The 18,773-nt window shown below is 41.4% G+C and overlaps 1 long non-coding RNA gene and 1 pseudogene across 8 annotated transcripts; both read right to left on the bottom strand.

Annotated features, from left to right (window-relative positions):
* Positions 1-1,560: 1,560 nt before the first annotated feature.
* On the bottom strand, positions 1,561-3,865 carry LOC119279867 (annotated as a pseudogene).
* An 8,644-nt stretch (positions 3,866-12,509) lies between these two features.
* On the bottom strand, positions 12,510-18,766 carry LOC119278129. 8 transcript variants are annotated; one of them, XR_005137602.1, is made up of 8 exons: positions 18,418-18,766; positions 17,285-17,544; positions 16,986-17,144; positions 15,336-16,654; positions 14,842-14,910; positions 13,509-13,606; positions 13,199-13,307; positions 12,510-12,894 (listed from the first exon to the last, which is right to left on the bottom strand). It is a non-coding gene; the product is annotated as an uncharacterized LOC119278129 (long non-coding RNA). The 8 variants fall into 8 exon arrangements; XR_005137601.1 differs by having other exon boundaries at positions 12,510-13,307; positions 15,336-15,434; positions 15,510-16,654; XR_005137600.1 differs by having other exon boundaries at positions 12,510-13,307; positions 17,285-17,398; positions 17,495-17,544.
* Positions 18,767-18,773: the final 7 nt, after the last annotated feature.

Raw genomic sequence — 18,773 nt, 5'->3', positions numbered from 1 at the left:
GAGATCAAGGGGGAGAATGTTAGGTTGATCTCTCTCCCGTTCGAACTAACGGGTCGAACGGGCCCCTGAGTCGCGCCCTGATCGGGGGCGCCCAACCAAACCATGGTTGGTGGGCCCCTGTGACCCACGCTATATAACAGAGGTGGGGGCCGGGGCTCGACTCACGAGGTTGATCGCTGCCAGAAACCCCACCGAACACTCCCTACTGATTTAGGGTAAGCGCGGTGCTCACGGGAAGCACACCACCGCTGCCATCTCTTTGTTCACATCGCCTCCATCACCATATCATCATGGCCGGCGCTGGATTGAGCTCGTCCGCACCAGGAGAAGGTAGGTTCACCGGATCTAATCCTACCCTACACGATCCGATGGATCTATAAACCTCGACCCAACATGCATTAGAAATTCTTGATCTACTAGAAAAACATCTTGGCGCCCATGGTGCATCGGTCATGATATAATGAATCTGATGTTGATGACATGACTGACATTGTAATCTCCATAAGCATTTCTAATCTGTAAACTATTGTTCTTTATCGTAAATTAACAAAGAAACCATTTCCCATTTGCATCCAAAGGCAAAGTTCTGAAGCAATTTTGACACATTAAACAAAACAGATATTCAACTACTAATATACTGAGAAATTTAGCAATAGATATTAAATACACAAATTACAGTTGAAAGCATGGGTTCCGTACTGGGGCTTCTCAGGATAACAAAGTATATAACATTAGGCGGCGATAATTGTTCTTATGATATGAGCCTTTCTGTACAAAAAATACTTTGCCACCATCGTTTGAAAGCAACCAGCAAAATCAACCGATGAAGCATGTATAAATCAGTGCCTCTCCTTCCACACTGCTAGTGCCTGAATTGACCTCTATTCCGTCAAGCTAGAGAATATAGAAGTGGTAAAAAGATCAATCAACCACCCAAATTTTGGTGAGCTTCAGAAACAGAAGTAGCTTAATGAGCAATAGAATGTTAAACAGAAGTTATTTTCATGTTTTAGTCTCTAATATGGACTGCTAAAGATGGATGTCATGCCAATCTTGCATGTTGGAGCCTTGTTACTTTAGATTTAGAATTCAGATAGTGGCAGTTCTGCATAGGCACTGAAAATACTAATGTTGTTGTACACCTTTGATCGTGCCAAAGCAAATATGTTTTTATTTGTGTATAAAGCTTTGAAGTTTACCATGCTACAATTTGCTATTGCCAAAATAATGTCACACAGTAGCCATTAGCACTTTCAGAAAGGATGTTGTGGGCATTCGAACACAATACTCTCATGTAACGAAACATAAAGCTGAAACCAATGCCTCACAGGCGCGCCGAGTAGCGGAACATGCGAACGGAATTGTAACTGACCCGCAATTATGCAGTAAAAACGTAAAAAAAACAGAAAAAACAAACTCTACACCATCACGTATTGGTATATATGAGACGATTTACATTCCTGTTTCACTATTACTATTTATGTTGATGCAACAGTAAAAAGAAAATGAATTGAGCAAGGACAAAGAAAACAGCCATCGATCTCATGGCATGGACATCGTTCATGGTGATGGTGCCGGAACAGTATCACCTCCTGTGGCGACAGCGACGATGGGGCTACGCACGACATACTCCTCCAATACCCAGCTCAAGGATCCCTCCATGTAGAGCTCTTTTCCCAGGTCATGGCCGCTCACGGACACACTGAAGGTCTTCTTCTCTCCGGTTTTGGAGAACGACATCGTCTCTGGGGCGAAACGCACCATCAGAGACCTCGGCACGTCCACTTTTGCCTTGAATGTTGAATCTGTTGGCCCGACGTTTGTCATAGTCCGGTTCACGGCGAACTGCGTCGATGTTAGCGGCACGGTTATCGTCGGGTAATTCAGCTGTACGTCCTGGACCTTGGGCATCTTCGCACAGGTCAAACTCGAGTTGCGCACTATGGTTGCTAGGCCGCTGTCACCAAGGAGCCAGCAGATGTAGCCAGCGTAGTAATGACACTGAGGTCATACACCAAGCTAGGGTCGGCAGCTCTCGACGGGTTTACATGGCCGGCACATATGTCGTACACGCTGGCCTTTCTATGTTGCTCGTCCAAGATTGAGCCGCTGGAACCGTTAATGATGTCCGACATTGTCAGGATGGCGGACTTGATGGTGGCCGGTGACCAGTCAGGATGGATGCCTTTGATGAGCGCCGCGACACCACTGACATGTGGCGTCGCCATGGATATGCCTGATATGATGTTGAAAGGGCCCTGTCCATGGCCCGTTCTTGACGGCCAAGCAGCAAGGATGTTGAGGCCCGGTGCCAGTATGTCCAGCTTTATGATGTTGGGGGCGAGTGAGCTTGGTCCCCGGGAAGAGAACGAGGCCACGACTGGGGCAGGGCGGACGCCAAACTGTGTATCGTTGTACGCAAGAGACGCCACAGAGCTATTGTTTGTCGACGCAATGTAAGCTATGAGAGCCTCGCCATCGGCCGCAGTCACCTGTACAACACTGGAGTTGTAATCTGTAACAATGGTGGTGTAGCCGCTGATTTCGTCATTGAACAACACCATGCCTGCAGCGCCAGCGCCCACGATGTTGTGGATTTTGGACAGTTGAGCCCTCGACTTATTGTCCTTGCAAACGAGGATCTTACAAGTGATGCTACTAACATAGTCGTAATTGCAGTATCACCATTCCTTGGAGTAAAGGAGAGAGTGCAACTTTGAGCTTGGATTCGCTATCTGGGTAAGTGCTTCTCCGTCAATGCTCTTGCCATTGCCGAGATGGATGTTGGCGCCGAAGCTCCGGTCCACGGAGCTAGCGACGACCGTGAGCAACCAGGGTGCTTCGTTGGTGACAGAGCGCTGATTCGGACCGCTGTTGCCAGTGGCGCACACCATGAGGATGCCCTTGGACACGGCACTGAATGCGCCAATAAATATGGGGTCTTGATCAAAGTTGGCGCTTGTGCTGCTGCCAAGGGAGAGCAAGAGCACGTCCACCCCATCCTTGATGGCCTCTTCTAGGCCGGCCAGTATGTCAGATAACTTGCAGTCACGAGCAACATATACCTTATACATGGCAATGTGGGCGCTCGGGGCAATTCCGGCCGCGGTGCCTGTGCCCACACCATTGTATGATGCGCCGGTTACGAAGTTTTCGACGGCTGTGGATGAGGTGTGTGTTCCATGCCCCTCTTCGTCATCAGAATCATCACCCGCAATGAGTGACTTGGCACCAATAAGTTTGTTGTTGCACCGGGCCGCGTTGCACGAGCCCTTCCACCTTGCGAGGGCGGGGGGTGGTGGAACACCATGGTCATTGAAGGAAGCGTGCACCGCATAGATGCCGTTGTGGAGCAGCCCAATGATGACTCCCTTCCCATAGTCAGCCTGGCTCCGAAACCCGGTGCCATTCCTTAGCCCAAGGAACTCGGGCGTGTGGGTGGTCATTAGCTGCAGCGTTTGGTCTGGGAATGCACGCACAAACCCTGGCTTCTTGGACACCATGTCGAGTTCAGCATCAGTGAGCCTCACGGCAAAGCCGTTGAACACCTCGGTGTAGGAGTAGAGAAGGCGTGACTCGCTAGAGTCACCTGCCAACGAGATCGACAAGAAAGACTCATGCCACTCGTGGTGTGCGTCTTCGCCTGCATTCGAGGATGGTGGCTGGACGAGCACGATGTGAGCATGATAAGCAGAGGATTTTGTGGCATTTTGGTGTATGCTTGTGGTAGCTGAATTGATATAGCATAATGCGAATGTAGGAAAGGGGTGGCGAGCAAGAGAAGTTGTATTGAGAGATCTGAAATGGCTCTCAGTAAGCTACAAAGAAGACAACCCAAGTCCGGAGTACATCGAGGTTCGAGCATGGTCGACTTCTGGGTGGTGGAGAATATTCGTCAAGGTGGAGTTTGTTATATTTGTGTCAAATATTATTTACACAAGGGGTTACAGGAACTTGGAGTTGTAATTGGTGTGGTTAGATACGAGTCGTGTAGGAGTCGAACACGTTGTATTCTAGGCCTCTTATATATCGAGGGGCACGACATGTTGTAACCCATGACGACTTGATAGCAGCAGCTATGCGGGGAGCCAACGGCTTGTGCCGGCGCCCGGGCGGCCGGTGTTGCGGTATCTTGGGGAGGAGCGCCCGTAGTCATCTACCTCAGGGATGTAGCCATATCGATGAACCTCATTAACAAATATTATCCCTAGGTGTGTCGTCTATGATCTTGCATTAGTGTTTTATTCTAACACTAGATGACCCATTGCGCCCATGGCGCAAAGGCCGAGAGCAAGCCAACTATTGAAAGAGTGTGCATCCAAATATGTAGACACAGAAGGAAACATACGGAAATAAGCACGGATTGACGATAGATAGATGGTTGTTGATGATACGTGTTTTCTAATAAGCTTATGAACGATCATTTACAATTACACCAAGAAACTTTTCATTAATAGTCTCTATCTATAGTACAACATTGAGAGCCCCAGTGAGGTGAAGTACAAAGGCAAACTCACACCGAATTTAATAATCCGGTGCATCTAGGAACTTGCAGCATCCCTTCTGAATAATGATTAGATCACTAAACTGTTGACAGAAGGATGTAAGTTTAGCACAACTGTGAAAGGACCACTAAGGATTAATAAGTAGGTTTATCCTTCAGGTTATACAAAAAGCATAAATATGTTGATATGGTGGCCTCTACGGCAGATCGCGACAGGGACAGAGCAATGCCTGAACAAATGCTAAGTATACGTGAACTAAATATACTTAAAACTCGTCCAAGGGATAAGCTGAAACTATGCTTCTTAGCAAAGAGAGAAGGAAATGATCAGCAATTGCAAAAGCAAATCTACACATAGTAATGACCTGATAAAGTATAGAATTTATACTAAGTGAAACTGAAAGAAACGATTCACAAAATGTACAAACTTTACTCTACAGACTGTCGTAAGCTATGAAAAACAGAATATCCTCAGGTGCAGGTTCTTCAAAACAACTTCAATTGGTTGCACCTTAGTCATATCAAATACAAACCCGTAGTTGCATTGGTTCAAAATAAAGAATGAAGCATAAATAGCTTAGCCTTTGCTTCAGTTAAATAATATGTGCTATCTTGCTTGATGGCTGTGCATTTTGTGATGGGTAAGCCCACAAAATTCCGAGTGGGCAACTTGGAATCTGACTCAGACCAAAGAATAAATCATTGTCTTTTAGTGTGATTTAACCTATGTGTTTGTAATATAGACAACGTGACATGAGTAACAACTTGAATAAAGCTTATTTGAAACAATAACATCAAAGAGTCCTCTCACCAAGTGCCCAGGCAATGGGAGGCACAGGCAAAAACCATTGATGCTTCTTTCCATAGGAGAAATAAGTGAATGGACAATCTTCTCATCTCTATATATTCTTTCGTACAATCCAGCTTGCAAAACAGGTGCAAGGAACAGACTGTTTTTGTGTAATAATATTAGCAAACTTTGACCATGAACAGTTTTCCTTCTCATAACCATAAGCAATGGATCTTCATAGCCCACGTGATAAAATCCAGCAACCATTGATCCCCTTCCACGCGCCTGGTGAAAAATAAATAAAGACATAAACCTGTAACATCAAGTGAGGCAGGATTTGCGACTGTTACAACAGAACAGATATATACATGATCAAATAACAAAAATACATTTTGATACTTTGATACGTCTCCAACGTATCTATAATTTTTTATTGTTCCATGCTATTATATTACCCCTCTTGGATGTTTATGGGCTTTATTTTACACATTTATATCATTTTGGGGACTAACCTACTAACCGGAGGCCCAACCCATATTGCTGTTTTTTTTCTATTTCAGTATTTTGAAGAAAAGGAATATCAAACGAAGTCCAAACGGAATGAAACCTTCGGGAGCGTGATTTTTGAAACGAACGTGATCCGGAGAGCTTGGAGTGCAAGTCAAGAAGCTGCCGAGGAAGCCACAAGATAGGAGGCCGCGCCCCCCTGTCTTGTGGGCCCCTCGGGCGGCCACTGATGTACTTATTCCTCCTATATATACCTACGTACCCCAAAAACATCCAGGAGCACCACGAAACACAATTTCCACCGCCGTAACCTTCTGTATCCGCGAGATCTCATCTTGGAGCCTTTGTCGGCACTCTGCCGGAGGGGGAATCGACCATGGAGGGCTTCTACATCAACATCCTTGCCCCTCCGATGAGTTGTGAGTAGTTTACCACAGACCTACGGGTCCATAGTTATTAGCTAGATGGCTTCTTCTCTCTTTTTGGATCTCAATACAATGTTCTCCCCCTCTCTTGTGGAGATCTATTCGATGTAAACTCTTTTTGCGGTGTGTTTGTCGAGATCCGATGAATTGTGGGTTTATGATCAGATTTATCTATGGATAATAATTGAATCTTCTCTGAATTCTTTTATGTATGATTGAGTTATCTTTGCAAGTCTCTTCGAATTATCAGTTTGGTTTGGCCTACTAGATTGATCTTTCTTGCCATGGGAGAAGTGCTTAGCTTTGGGTTCAATCTTGCGGTGTTCTTACCAAGTGACAGAAAGGGTTACAAGACACGTATTGTATTGTTGCCATCGAGGATAACAAGATGGGGTTTTTATCATATTGCATGAGTTTATCCCTCTACATCATGTCATCTTGCTTAATCCGTTACTCTGTTATTATGAGCTTAATACTCTAGATGCAGGTAGGAGTCGGTCGATGTGTGGAGTAATTGTAGTAGATGCAGGCAGGAGTCGGTCTACTAGTTATGGACGTGATGCCTATATACATGATCATGCCTAGATAATGTCATAACTATGCGCTTTTCTATCAATTGCTCGATAGTAATTTGTTCACCCACCGTAATACTTATGCTATCTTGAGAGAAGCCTCTAGTGAAACATATGGCCCCCGGGTCTATCTCTTATCATATTTGCTTTCAATCTACTTTATTTGCATCTTTACTTTTTGCATCTATATTATAAAATACCAAAAATATATTTATCTTATCTTATTATCTCTATCAGATCTCACTTTCGCAAGTGGCCGTGAAGGGATTGACAACCCCTTTATTGCGTTGGTTGCGAGTTCTCAGTTTGTTTGTGTAGGTGCGTGGGACTTTTGAGGAGCCTCCTACTGGATTGATACATTGGTTCTCAAAACTGAGGGAAATACTTACGCTACACTTTCTGCATCACCCTCTCCTCTTCGAGGAAAACCAACGCAAGCTCAAGACGTAGCAAGAAGGATTTCTGGCGCCGTTGCCGGGGAGGTCTTCGCTCAAGTCAAGACATACCAAGTACCCATCACAAACTCATCTCCCTCGCATTTACATTATTTGCCATTTGCCTCTCGTTTTCCTCTCCCCCACTTCACCCTTGCCATTTTATTCGCCCTCTCTTTCCCAATCTCCTCCTCTCTTTTCGCTTGCCTTTTTCCGTTGCCCGGGTGTTTGCTCGTTTGCCTCGTTATTATGGCTAGTCCTCCTATCCTTATTATCACTCTCGAACAAGAAATTCTCAATTTTAAGCAAAGGGAGGGAGAAAATTTAAAAGATGCTTGGCATAGGATTTGCAATGCCCAATATAAATCTCCTAGGAAGCTTTCCACTTTCTTTATTCTCCGCAATTTTTATGTAGGCATTACTCCTTGGAATAGATGTGTTCTTGATATTGCTACCGGAGGTGATTTCATGAGTAGCCATACGTTTGATGCTTATAATGCTATGTTAGATTTGTTTGGCCCACCACCTCTTTTGGTTAATGGAACTGTTTTAACTTTGGAACACGTTATGCAATGGCTTGATATTATTGAAAATAAAATTGCCACTGTTGAGTTGATTGAAAATTTGGATAAAAAGATTCATAATCTTATCACCCAATATGAATCTAGGATTGGAGTTACTTTGAAAAATCTTAAAGCGAAAGAATCTATAGTTAATGAAAAAATAGATCTTGATTCTGGTAGAATTGGTAAACTTGAGGATATAATTACCAACTTAGGTTCGGCGTTTTCTCCCATGAAAAACACTCCAAAACCCCCTACAAAAACCACCAAGCTTATCTATGTTCCTAAAAATAAAGGTGAAAGTTCTAGTAAGGGAGACACGGACCTCAAATCTATTTGTGTTCTCCCCAATGGTCTCTCTATCATTAAGGAACCTTTTGCTACCAATGAATTTCTTGAATTTTTGCCTAAAGGTTTAGCCATTACTAAAAAGGGAGAGATCCCTAGAGATCACAATCTCGCTACTTATGAATTTAGTGCCAAAGATGGCACTCGTTAGATCTATCTTCGCTTTTTATGCCTAGCTAGGGGTGTTAAACGATAGCGCTAGTTGGGAGGCAACCCAATTTTCTTTTTGTTTTTTGTTTTTGCTCCTCTTTAGTAATAAATCTTGCATATACTCTCTGTTTAGATGTGTTTTTATCTTTTAGTTAGTGTTTGTGCCAAGTAAAACCTATAGGGTAACCTACGATGATAGTTGATTTGATTCCGCTGAAAAACAGAAATTTTGCGCTCACGAGAAAAAATTCAATAAATCACAGAAACGTTCTTTTGTATTGATTCTTTTTGCTGCTGATAAATAAACAAATTTTCCAGTACGTACTATTTTGGTATGATTTTTAGAGTTCCATAAGTTTGCGTTAGTTACAGATTGCTACAGACTGTTCTGTTTTTGACAGATTCTGTTTTTCGTGTGTTGTTTGCTTATTTCAATGCATCTATGGCTAGTAAATTAGTTTATAAACCATAAGTAAGTTGGAATACAGTAGGTTTAACACCAAAATAAATAAATAATGAGTTAATTGCAGTACCTTATGTGGTGGTTTTGTTTTCTTTCACTAACGGAGCTTATAAGATTTCCTGTTGAGTTTTGTGTTGTGAAGTTTTCAAGTTTTGGGTAAAGCTTTTATAGACTATGGAATAAAGGGTGGCAAGAGCCTAAGGTTGGGGATGCCCAAGGCACCCCAAGATATTCAAGAATATCCAAAATCCTAAGCTTGGGGATGCCCCGGGAAGGCATCCCCTCTTTCGTCTTCGTTCATTGGTAACTTTACTTGGAGCTATATTTTTATTCGCCACATGATATGTGTTTTGCTTGGAGCGTCATGTATTATATTAGTCTTTGATTTTTAGTTTACCACAATCATACTTGCTGTACACACCTTTTTGGAGAATCCTATTTGATTAGAATTTGCTAGAATACTCTATGTGCTTCACTTATATCTTTTGAGCTTGATAGTTTTTGCTCTAGTACTTCACTTATATCTTTTAGAGCACGGTGGTGTCTTAATTTTGAAGAAATTTCTAGTCTCTCATGCTTCACTTATATTATTTTGAGAGTCTCTTAGAACAGCATGGTATTTGCTATGGTTACAAAGTTGGTCCTAGAATGATGAGCATCCAAGTTGGGTATAATAAAAACTATCATAGAAAAAGAATTGGATGCTATGATCAACTTGATGCTTGATAATTGTTTTGAGATATAAAGGTAGTAATGTTAGGGTCATGCTAGTGGGTAATTATGAAATTGAGAAATACTTTTGTTGAAGTTGGCAAGTCTCGTAGCATGCATGTATGGTAAAAGTTATGTGACAAATTTGTTGCATGAGGTGCTCTTTTGAGTGTCTTCCTTATGAGTGGCAGTCGCGGACGAGCGATGGAATTTTTTCCTACCAATCTATCCCTCTGGGGGCATGCATAGTAGTACTTTGCTTCGAGGGCTAAGTAGACTTTTGCAATAAGTATATGAGTTCTTTTTTGACTAATGCGAGTCCATGGACATATGCACACTTATCCTTCCACTTTGCTAGCTTTTCTTATTACCGCGCAACTTTTGCCGGTAGCATGAACCCTTTATTTACCTTCCTCAAAACAGCCACCATACCTACCTATTATGGCATTTCCATAGCCATTCCGAGGTATATTGCCATGAAACTTTCCACCGTTCCGTTTATTATGACACGTTCCATCATTGTCATATTGCTCTTTTGCATGATCATGTAGTTGACATCATATTTGTGGCAAAACCACCTTCATAATCTTCATACATGTCGCTCTTGATTCATTGCATATCCCGGTACACCGCCGGAGGCATTCATATAGAGTCATATCTTGTTCTAGCTTTGAGTTGTAATTCTTGAGTTGTAAATCCATTTAAGTAGGATGATCTTTATTATTAGAGCATTGTCCTAGTGAGGAAAGGATGATGAAGACTATGATTCCCCCACGAGTCGGGATGAGGCTTCGGACTTTATAAAAATAAAAGAGGCCAAAGAAGCCCACCAAAAAGAAAGAAAAAAAGAAAAAAAGAAAAAAAAGAAGAAAAAAAAAGAGAAATAAAAAGAGATAAAAAGAGAGAAGGGACAATTGCTAATATCTTTTTTTCAACACTTGTGCTTCAAAATAGCACCATGATCTTCATGATAGAGAGTCTCATATGTTGTCACTTTCATATACTAGTGAGAATTTTTCATTATAGAACTTGGCTTGTATATTTCAATGATGGGCTTCCTCAAAATGCCCTAGGTCTTCGTGAGCAAGCAAGTTGGATGCACACCCACTTAGTTTCTTTTGTTGAGCTTTCATATATTTATAGCTCTAGTGCATCCGTTGCATGGCAATCCCTACTCACTTACATTGATATCTATTAATAGGCACCTCCATATAGCCCGTTAATACGCCTAGTTGATGTGAGACTATCTTCTCCCTTTTTGTCCTCACAACCACCATGTACCACCATAGTGCTATGTCCATGGCTTGCGCTCGTGTATTGCGTAAGAGTTGAAAAAGCTGAAGCGCGTTAAAAAGTACGAAACAATTGCTCGGCTCGTCATCGGGGTTGTGCATGATGGGAGTATTTTGTGTAATGAAAATGAAGCATGGCCTAACTATATGATTTTGTAGGGATAAGCTTTCTTTGGCTATGTTATTTTGATAGGACATGATTATTTGTTAGTATGCTTTAAAGCATTATTATTTTTATGTTTTATAAGCTTTTATTTTGAATCATTTGGATCTGAACATTCATGCCACAATAAAGAAAATTACATTGAGAATTATGCTAGGTAGCATTCCACATTAAAAATTTCTTTTTTATCATTTACCTACTCGAGGACGAGCAAGAATTAAGCTTGGGGATGCTTGATACGTCTCCAACGTATCTATAATTTTTGATTGTTCCATGCTATTATATTACCCCTTTTGGATGTTTATGGGTTTTATTTTACACATTTATATCATTTTTGGGACTAACCTACTAACCGGAGGCCCAGCCCATATTGTTGTCTTTTTTGCCTATTTCAGTATTTCGAAGAAAAGGAATATCAAATGGAGTCCAAACGGAATGAAACCTTCGAGAGCGTGATTTTTGGAATGAACGTGATCCGGAGAGCTTGGAGTGCAAGTCAAGAAGCTTCCGAGGAAGCCACGAGATAGGAGGCCGCCCCCCCCCCCCTATAGGGCGCGCCCCCCTGTCTCGTGGGCCCCTCGGGCGGCCACCGACGTACTTCTTCCTCCTATATATACCTACGTACCCCGAAAACATCTAGGAGCACCACGAAACATAATTTCCACCGCCGTAACCTTCTGTATCCGTGAGATCTCATCTTGGAGCCTTCACCGGCACTTTGCCGGAGGGGGAATCGACCACGGAGAGCTTCTACATCAACATCCTTGCCCCTCCGATGAGTTGTGAGTAGTTTACCACAAACCTACGGGTCCATAGTTATTAGCTAGATGGCTTCTTCTCTCTTTTTGGATCTCAATACAATGTTCTCCCCCTCTCTTGTGGAGATCTATTCGATGTAAACTCTTTTTGTGGTGTGTTTGTCGAGATCCGATGAATTGTGGGTTTATGATCAGATTTATCTATGGATAATAGTTGAATCTTCTCTGAATTCTTTTATGTATGAGTTATCTTTGCAAGTCTCTTCGAATTATCAGTTTGGTTTGGCCTACTAGATTGATCTTTCTTACCATGGGAGAAGTGCTTAGCTTTGGGTTCAATCTTGCGGTGTTCTTACCCAGTGACAGAAAGGGTTGCAAGACACATATTGTATTGTTGCTGTTGAGGATAACAAGATGGGGTTTATATCATATTGCATGAGTTTATCCCTCTACATCATGTCATCTTGCTTAATGCGTTACTCTGTTCTTATGAGCTTAATACTCTAGATGCAGGCAGGATTCGGTCGATGTGTGGAGTAATTGTAGTAGATGCAGGCAGGAGTCGGTCTACTTGTTATGGATGTGATGCCTATATACGTGATCATGCCTAGATAATCTCATAACTATGCGCTTTTCTATCAACTAGATGACTCGTTGCGCCAATGGCGCAAAGGCCGAGAGGGAGCTAGGTATTATGAGAATATTTAGACACCCAAGTCAAAAATCAAATGTGGCCAACACTCCTGCATCCTCTGCTTGGAAGCCGCCTTTTCGCACCAGATCTAACATGGGACACATGATTCTTCAAGAGCAAATTTCAGAGAAAATGTAAAGCATGGAAAGCTTTAAGTTGTACTATTGAGACCATACCACCATATCTTCATTTAGTTTCTTTGGAAATCTAAAGGTCTAAGAGAATGGTACATGTGAGAAGCCCAAAAAACTAAACTAACTTCCAAAAAACATTTCAAGTTTGGAAGCCACAAAGAAGCAGTCCAGATCACTCATTGTAGTGCAGGTACATGTTCTTAATCCTGCATCCACAACCCATAATTTTTCAACACCTAAATCCACGAAATCCAACCGAAGTAAATCATCGCAGAAATATGCGGCGTGGCTTACGTCTCGAAGAAGGACTTCTTGGCATTATTGTGCAGGTTGGACACAACAATCCTCGTTGCGAGCCCATAATTTTAGTCTTCTTCAATCTCTAACTGAACCAAATAACAAAAGATTAAGCTTAAGCATCCACACACACAGAAAATGCAAAACAAATCCCACATAAAACTGTCCCAAGTCAGATACAGGGGAAACCAAGGTGAGATGATCATGTTTCTTATAGGAAACAATAACCATAGGTAAATACGTACATCATTGTCATGTCATAAGGTACTTAGTTGTACTTCAAGTGGTACTGGGACATGAAACTAAGTCATTGAAATTTTTGAAACAGAATAGATGATAACACGAGTGTAGGCCATGAAAAAAATACAAAGAACATAATCAAGCATAACCCACCTCGACCGAAGCAACGGTTGATCAACAGCAGTTACCTGAACCTTGTGATGCTAGACCATATATCTATGGTCACCCTTTTTATTTCTCCCGCCTAACCTGAAGTAGCTATCTGGACAAAATAGGGAGCCACACTTCAACAAATCAGTTCTTAGTAATTATAGAATGCCCTGTACTAAAGGAAGTAAAATCAAGCATGTATGTGCTCTAACTTCCACAACTGCATGTAAACTCAGCAACTAACTTTATATACCAAAGTGTACAATTCTCAAGTTTAGCTACAGAGATGAAAACAGGGACAGAGGACGTGCACCTGAAACCTGATGGAATTTGCTTCAGCCTCCCTCTCAATGGCCAACCCAGAACATAATCATCAACCATGCGCGCCCCCACCGTGTACTTCACAAGCATCTATAAAGATGGAATTGACATAAGCCATAAATCACAAGTTCTTGGCACCAACCGCAATAGGGTGTCGTTTTAAACAATGTTCAGAATGATGGCTCTGAAGAATCTATTAATGCCTACAGCAGACACATCTAAACTGAATTTTGTTTGTTTTTTCTGTAACTAAGAAGTTGGAAATTGGCAATCATGTATATAGATCAAGGAAAAGTAGAGTAAAAAATGGATCACAATTATGCTAGCAGCAAAGTATTCTGGAAATGAAAAAAAAGAGAAACACAAGTTAGATCATTCCAGTCAAGTGTTGCAAGTATATCTTTCAAGCTTATAAAAAATAGATACGGATAAAAAGAGGCTATCGCAGCATCCTGGTCATTAACATCAGAACCATAATTTTGGATTTCTGAAGTTGCAAAATACTTTCTGGAAGCTGTTGTACAATTGTGTTTCAAGCTTCAAAAGAACCAAACTTTAAATATTTCATATTTTCCTAGGCACGACAACTGCAACAAAAGAGGAAACAGATAAGCCATAGTACAATTGTGTTTGTATAGGCCTACTAAAAGAACACATGAGTAATAAAGTCCACGAACTGAAATCTAAATAATTCCAGAGCAGCCCAAGCATAATGCAAGCAGCACAACTACGGTAGCGAGTTGCGGCCATCAGTTGTGCGCAGCCTTCTACCGTGACAGTCTATTTTCACGTGTGGAGCTTAATGCCCTAGTAATCCGGTGGGGAGCCAGCGAGACATGTAGATTTTCAGATGGGCCACGGTCAACCACCGTAAATGATAAATGGCTACTGTTGTAAAGCCTACACATTTGGTACAAAAATATGGCAACGAAGCTTAAAAAATATGTGCATAAGCTCATAGCATGTACCTGACATAGGAGACAAATGTTAGACTTGCGAGCATGTACAACAAGACTCACCGAATATGAAACTTACAAATTAATTGTCATTTAATAGTTTTACTCGAGAAGGTGGGGAAATACATTAGAAAAACATTCTCCAAGGGCATCTTTTCAGCTGAAGTACCAAGAAAAAGGCCTCAGGAAGGACAAAGAATAACTATATTAATAGTCTATAGATACTTGACTAACCAGTTTGCTCCAACTAATTGCAATGCAAATCCAAATTTAAAATGGGTTCAATTTATATTAGCCTCATGCTTTCAGTAGCTAGAAACAAAAATATCGCATCCGGAACAACTGAAATATCACAAGAGAATAGCTTACAAAGACATTAAAATAGAACCCACATAAGAACTCTTTTCAACAGTGAGACGTCGATAAGAAGATCATGGCCTGAAACATAAACAAAGGAGGAAAAATCCATCAAAAAAATCGTCCTAAGATCTTCCTAAATTTGTATAAAAGAGATATTCTAGCAAAAGAAGGAGAAATATTAATGCAGTATCACTTATCAATGTTGGTAACTTGTATGAATTACAACCTTTTTATTGCAATGTTTGTAATCTTAGTCTAAAAATTGAACTCTTATTTTTTTTCAGCTTCCTAATTTTCAAGTGCAGTTGGAAAATATCCTACAACACTGAATAATGGAAGAGATAAAAGTTTTAAACGATAAATTTCCTCGCAGAGTAACAACGAAGCTCTAACTAAGTGGATTTGCTCTTCTTTGGGGATATGCTAATTCATCTATCGCGGAAAATAACACAAATCATGCTAGTGCACTATTTCAAAATAGCTTCAATATCACTGGAAAATACCTGTGGTCGCTTGAATTTCCCAAAGGTGAATGCCACTCAAGATACAAGAGCTCTGAATCAACCGATTAATGTATAATCCAGTTCACTGTACGGATATACCTGTGGTTTTAGAGAAGAATGAAGCAGTCAAATATAAATGACAGATTTCAATTTAATGAAACATCATAGTTTTACCTTCCCGGGAGCTTTTTGCATTTAGGAAGCTGCACTATCACTGGTAAGGAACAAAATAGGAGCGAAAAAAACATGAATTCTGATTTAAGGGTAAGATGGTTCATGGCCTAGAGGTAAAGAAAAATAAGATTCACAATTAAAATAATGGTCTCAGATAGCAACAAATCAGTTATATGTGCATCTATATAACTGGTGCAGTTGCAGGTTAGGGCGAATGTCTCTTCCATTAAGTATGCCAGTTATCTAGTACCTCAGTTTGGACACTTCTTAAGTGAAACCTTCCATCATACATATAGTGCACATGCAATAGTTTTAGAATTCGGGCAAATTCACAGGATAGCACCCTCGTTGGATTGGCGGGTGCAGAGCGAGAGCCCGCCAGCCTCTGTGTCCCAGAGGGCGTTGAGCCAGCACAATGATTTGGGTGGACAGTTATTGTGTCTCACTTGGCTTTTCAATGATTTTTTTCCATGTAGGCACCTTTTTAATAAATAGAATGTCAACCCAGAATCCATAACATTTCTTGCAAGCTGAAGAAACCAGGGGGGAATGCTTTACTGGGCCTAAAATACGTGTAAATGTGGATGTTATCATGCAACGCAGTAGGATACCAAATAAAAGTGTAAAACCTTCAAAGTGTGTGACTGACATTGATTATGGCTACTGGAAAATAAATGCAGGAACTTCTGATAGATATGAAATGAACAATGTGCATTTACTCAAGCCCTTTCTTTTTACTGTGTACCAGCTAGAAAAGTATGTACAGCTAGTAGGTTGTTGTCAACCTGTACTTCAGAATATAATTCACATAGGGTACGGGGTAATTGAACGATGATGAATCGTATACGCAATTCGTAGGTAGTGATTTGAAGCTGTAAAAATTGGAGAAATGCAACCCTGCTAGAAGCAGGCAGGCAGAGGCGAAAAAGTGTAACTACTCTAGATTGGAATTTGAAATAAACTTGATCAGATTCATCCGCATGAAGGAGGGTAAAATGGTCCTGCTTTGACTGACGACCTGTCGAAGTGGATGTAGGTGCAGAGGTTGATCCGTTGCTAAGGCGAGGCATGCGGCAGCGGTCCGAACGGGTTTCTTCGCGCTGATCCGATCGGTGGCCTTTGTGCGCCTGGAAGCAAAATCTGTTCTGAATGACATAGGTAGGTCCATTTAGAGAAAGGAACACATAGTGGCATGCTAGCATCATTGTCAGACTGAATTCCTTTAACTCACCACCCAAGATAAAGACATACTGTAAGACCTATGATCCCATCTTTACATAAATTGAGAGACATGTACCTATGACATAACTACAAGCTCTACATTCGAGATGACTGCTCAGAGTTTCTTCCATTTCATCGCAATTGTTTTGAATGCGAATAAGAGAAACTTGTTGCATTCTCTTTTTTAAATGAATAAAAGAACTCGTGCCATTCGATAGAACAGAACCTAAATAGTCAAATTTGATTGGTACTTACACTTTTCAGTTTCCAGAGTCGTCCATGTTTTGGACAACATTGTATAGTGGATGCTAAGACCATCTCCCTTGATCTGTCAGCAGAAAGGATTTTCAGATGTGGGCCTCTTCATGCCTTCTCCACTACTGTTGTTGCCACCTTGTGCTGGTCAGACCTAAACTGTCATACACAAAATAACATGGATTAACAGAGCAAGCTCCAAAAATCTACAGCAGGAAAGCATAGATGATCAGAGCATTGAATCAAAGCGGATTTTGCTGCCACGACGCGGTTCGGTCAGAAGGCAGCCTTAGACGTACAGATGAACTGGATCTCCGCCGTCGCTTCATGGTTAGTTGCTGGAACTGCCTCCGACTCCTCATGGGTTTGGCTACAAGGTCATGCCTGATAGGAAAGTCCCACCTTCACATTGCCTGGAGTACACCACTGTCAGGCTTTACTTGCACAAGAAAAACCAGTGCCATTTACAAGGACTAAAGCATAACCCATTTCTCCGGTATCCTGATAACCTCGCAGTCTATTTGCTTTAGCTCCCGCGTCTTCATATGTCGATCCAGCTCTGCATACAAAGTTATGTTACCCTTCTGTATCCATGTAAAAATTAGACAATATCATGGTAATAAGTGATCTACTCGATGGTAAAACGTAGCTCATATAATAAGTATGAACAGACACCAAAGGATGCATCCTTTTAAATAATTCCGAGGGCATCATGAATATTGCAAAAGCATGTACAAATAAATACATAGCTAAGAGGAATGAATATTTCCTATTGGGAGTTTCATACCTCTAGTTCTTTTGGTTCATAGATATAATGTGACTTTCGGGATGTGAGAAATAAGGAATTAAAATGCATTATGTGCAAGGCGGTACAACTCCTCTCCTCTAATTATAATATGGATATACTAACAAAGGAAACCTTATTTAGAGCTACAGCTAGGAAATTAAAACTCCAATTGACCATTGAACCTCACAACATAGGCCTTAAGTACAGGGAGACAGATAAAAACCTGGATCTGTTACAAAGATGGTTCTTGTATGATTAGCTGAATATATAGTAATATAAACGCCAAGTGTAACTGTGCAAGCTTTTATCTACCAATCACAAAAATACAAATGGCAAACTAAATGATATTAAGAAAAAAAATGAAGAGTTCATGAAGGGGAGAAGTAGGAAACTTGTTTGGTATGAAATTTCAACATATCTAGAACATGACAGTACAGACTTTACAATCTTCATTTGAATAAAATCTGGCGCAACCTTATTCCAAAATAGAATAGGTTAAGAGGAGCATTTACCCTGCACCTTGCTATGGCATAAATGCTATGAAACTGAATCACAAAATACAATGATGCTCTATCTCATGCATAAGCTTTGTCAGTGTCACTATGAAAAAACCTTATTTACAGTACAAGTATGTGTTTTATTCACCTTCGTTGCCATGGCTTGCTGCTCCAAGCCTGTGCAGCCCCCATATCCAGAACTGAGCAGCCCCCAAATCCTCCCATTGTTAACTGCTTTGTGTGTTTCTTCTGTGAGAAAAGAGGAGAAACAACATAGAGAGATACATACGGGAGAAGGGGAGAAAAGGGACGTGGTCACCTATAGACTGTAGTCAAGCCGCCCTAGAAGCCAGGTCGCGCCTGACCGCGCCGGTGCAGGCCGACGCCGGTGGAGACCCTCTCCAGTTAGAAGCCACACCTTCCTCTCTCTCTCTCTCTCTCCTGCAGATCGAATCCAGTGCCACCGCTATCGCCGGGAAGGTCGCATCCGCACCCGAGGCAGAC

Source organism: Triticum dicoccoides, chromosome 3B, assembly GCF_002162155.2.
Source record: "Triticum dicoccoides isolate Atlit2015 ecotype Zavitan chromosome 3B, WEW_v2.0, whole genome shotgun sequence".
Lineage (NCBI taxonomy): Eukaryota > Viridiplantae > Streptophyta > Magnoliopsida > Poales > Poaceae > Triticum > Triticum dicoccoides.
This window is presented reverse-complemented; position numbering and strand designations above follow the sequence as displayed.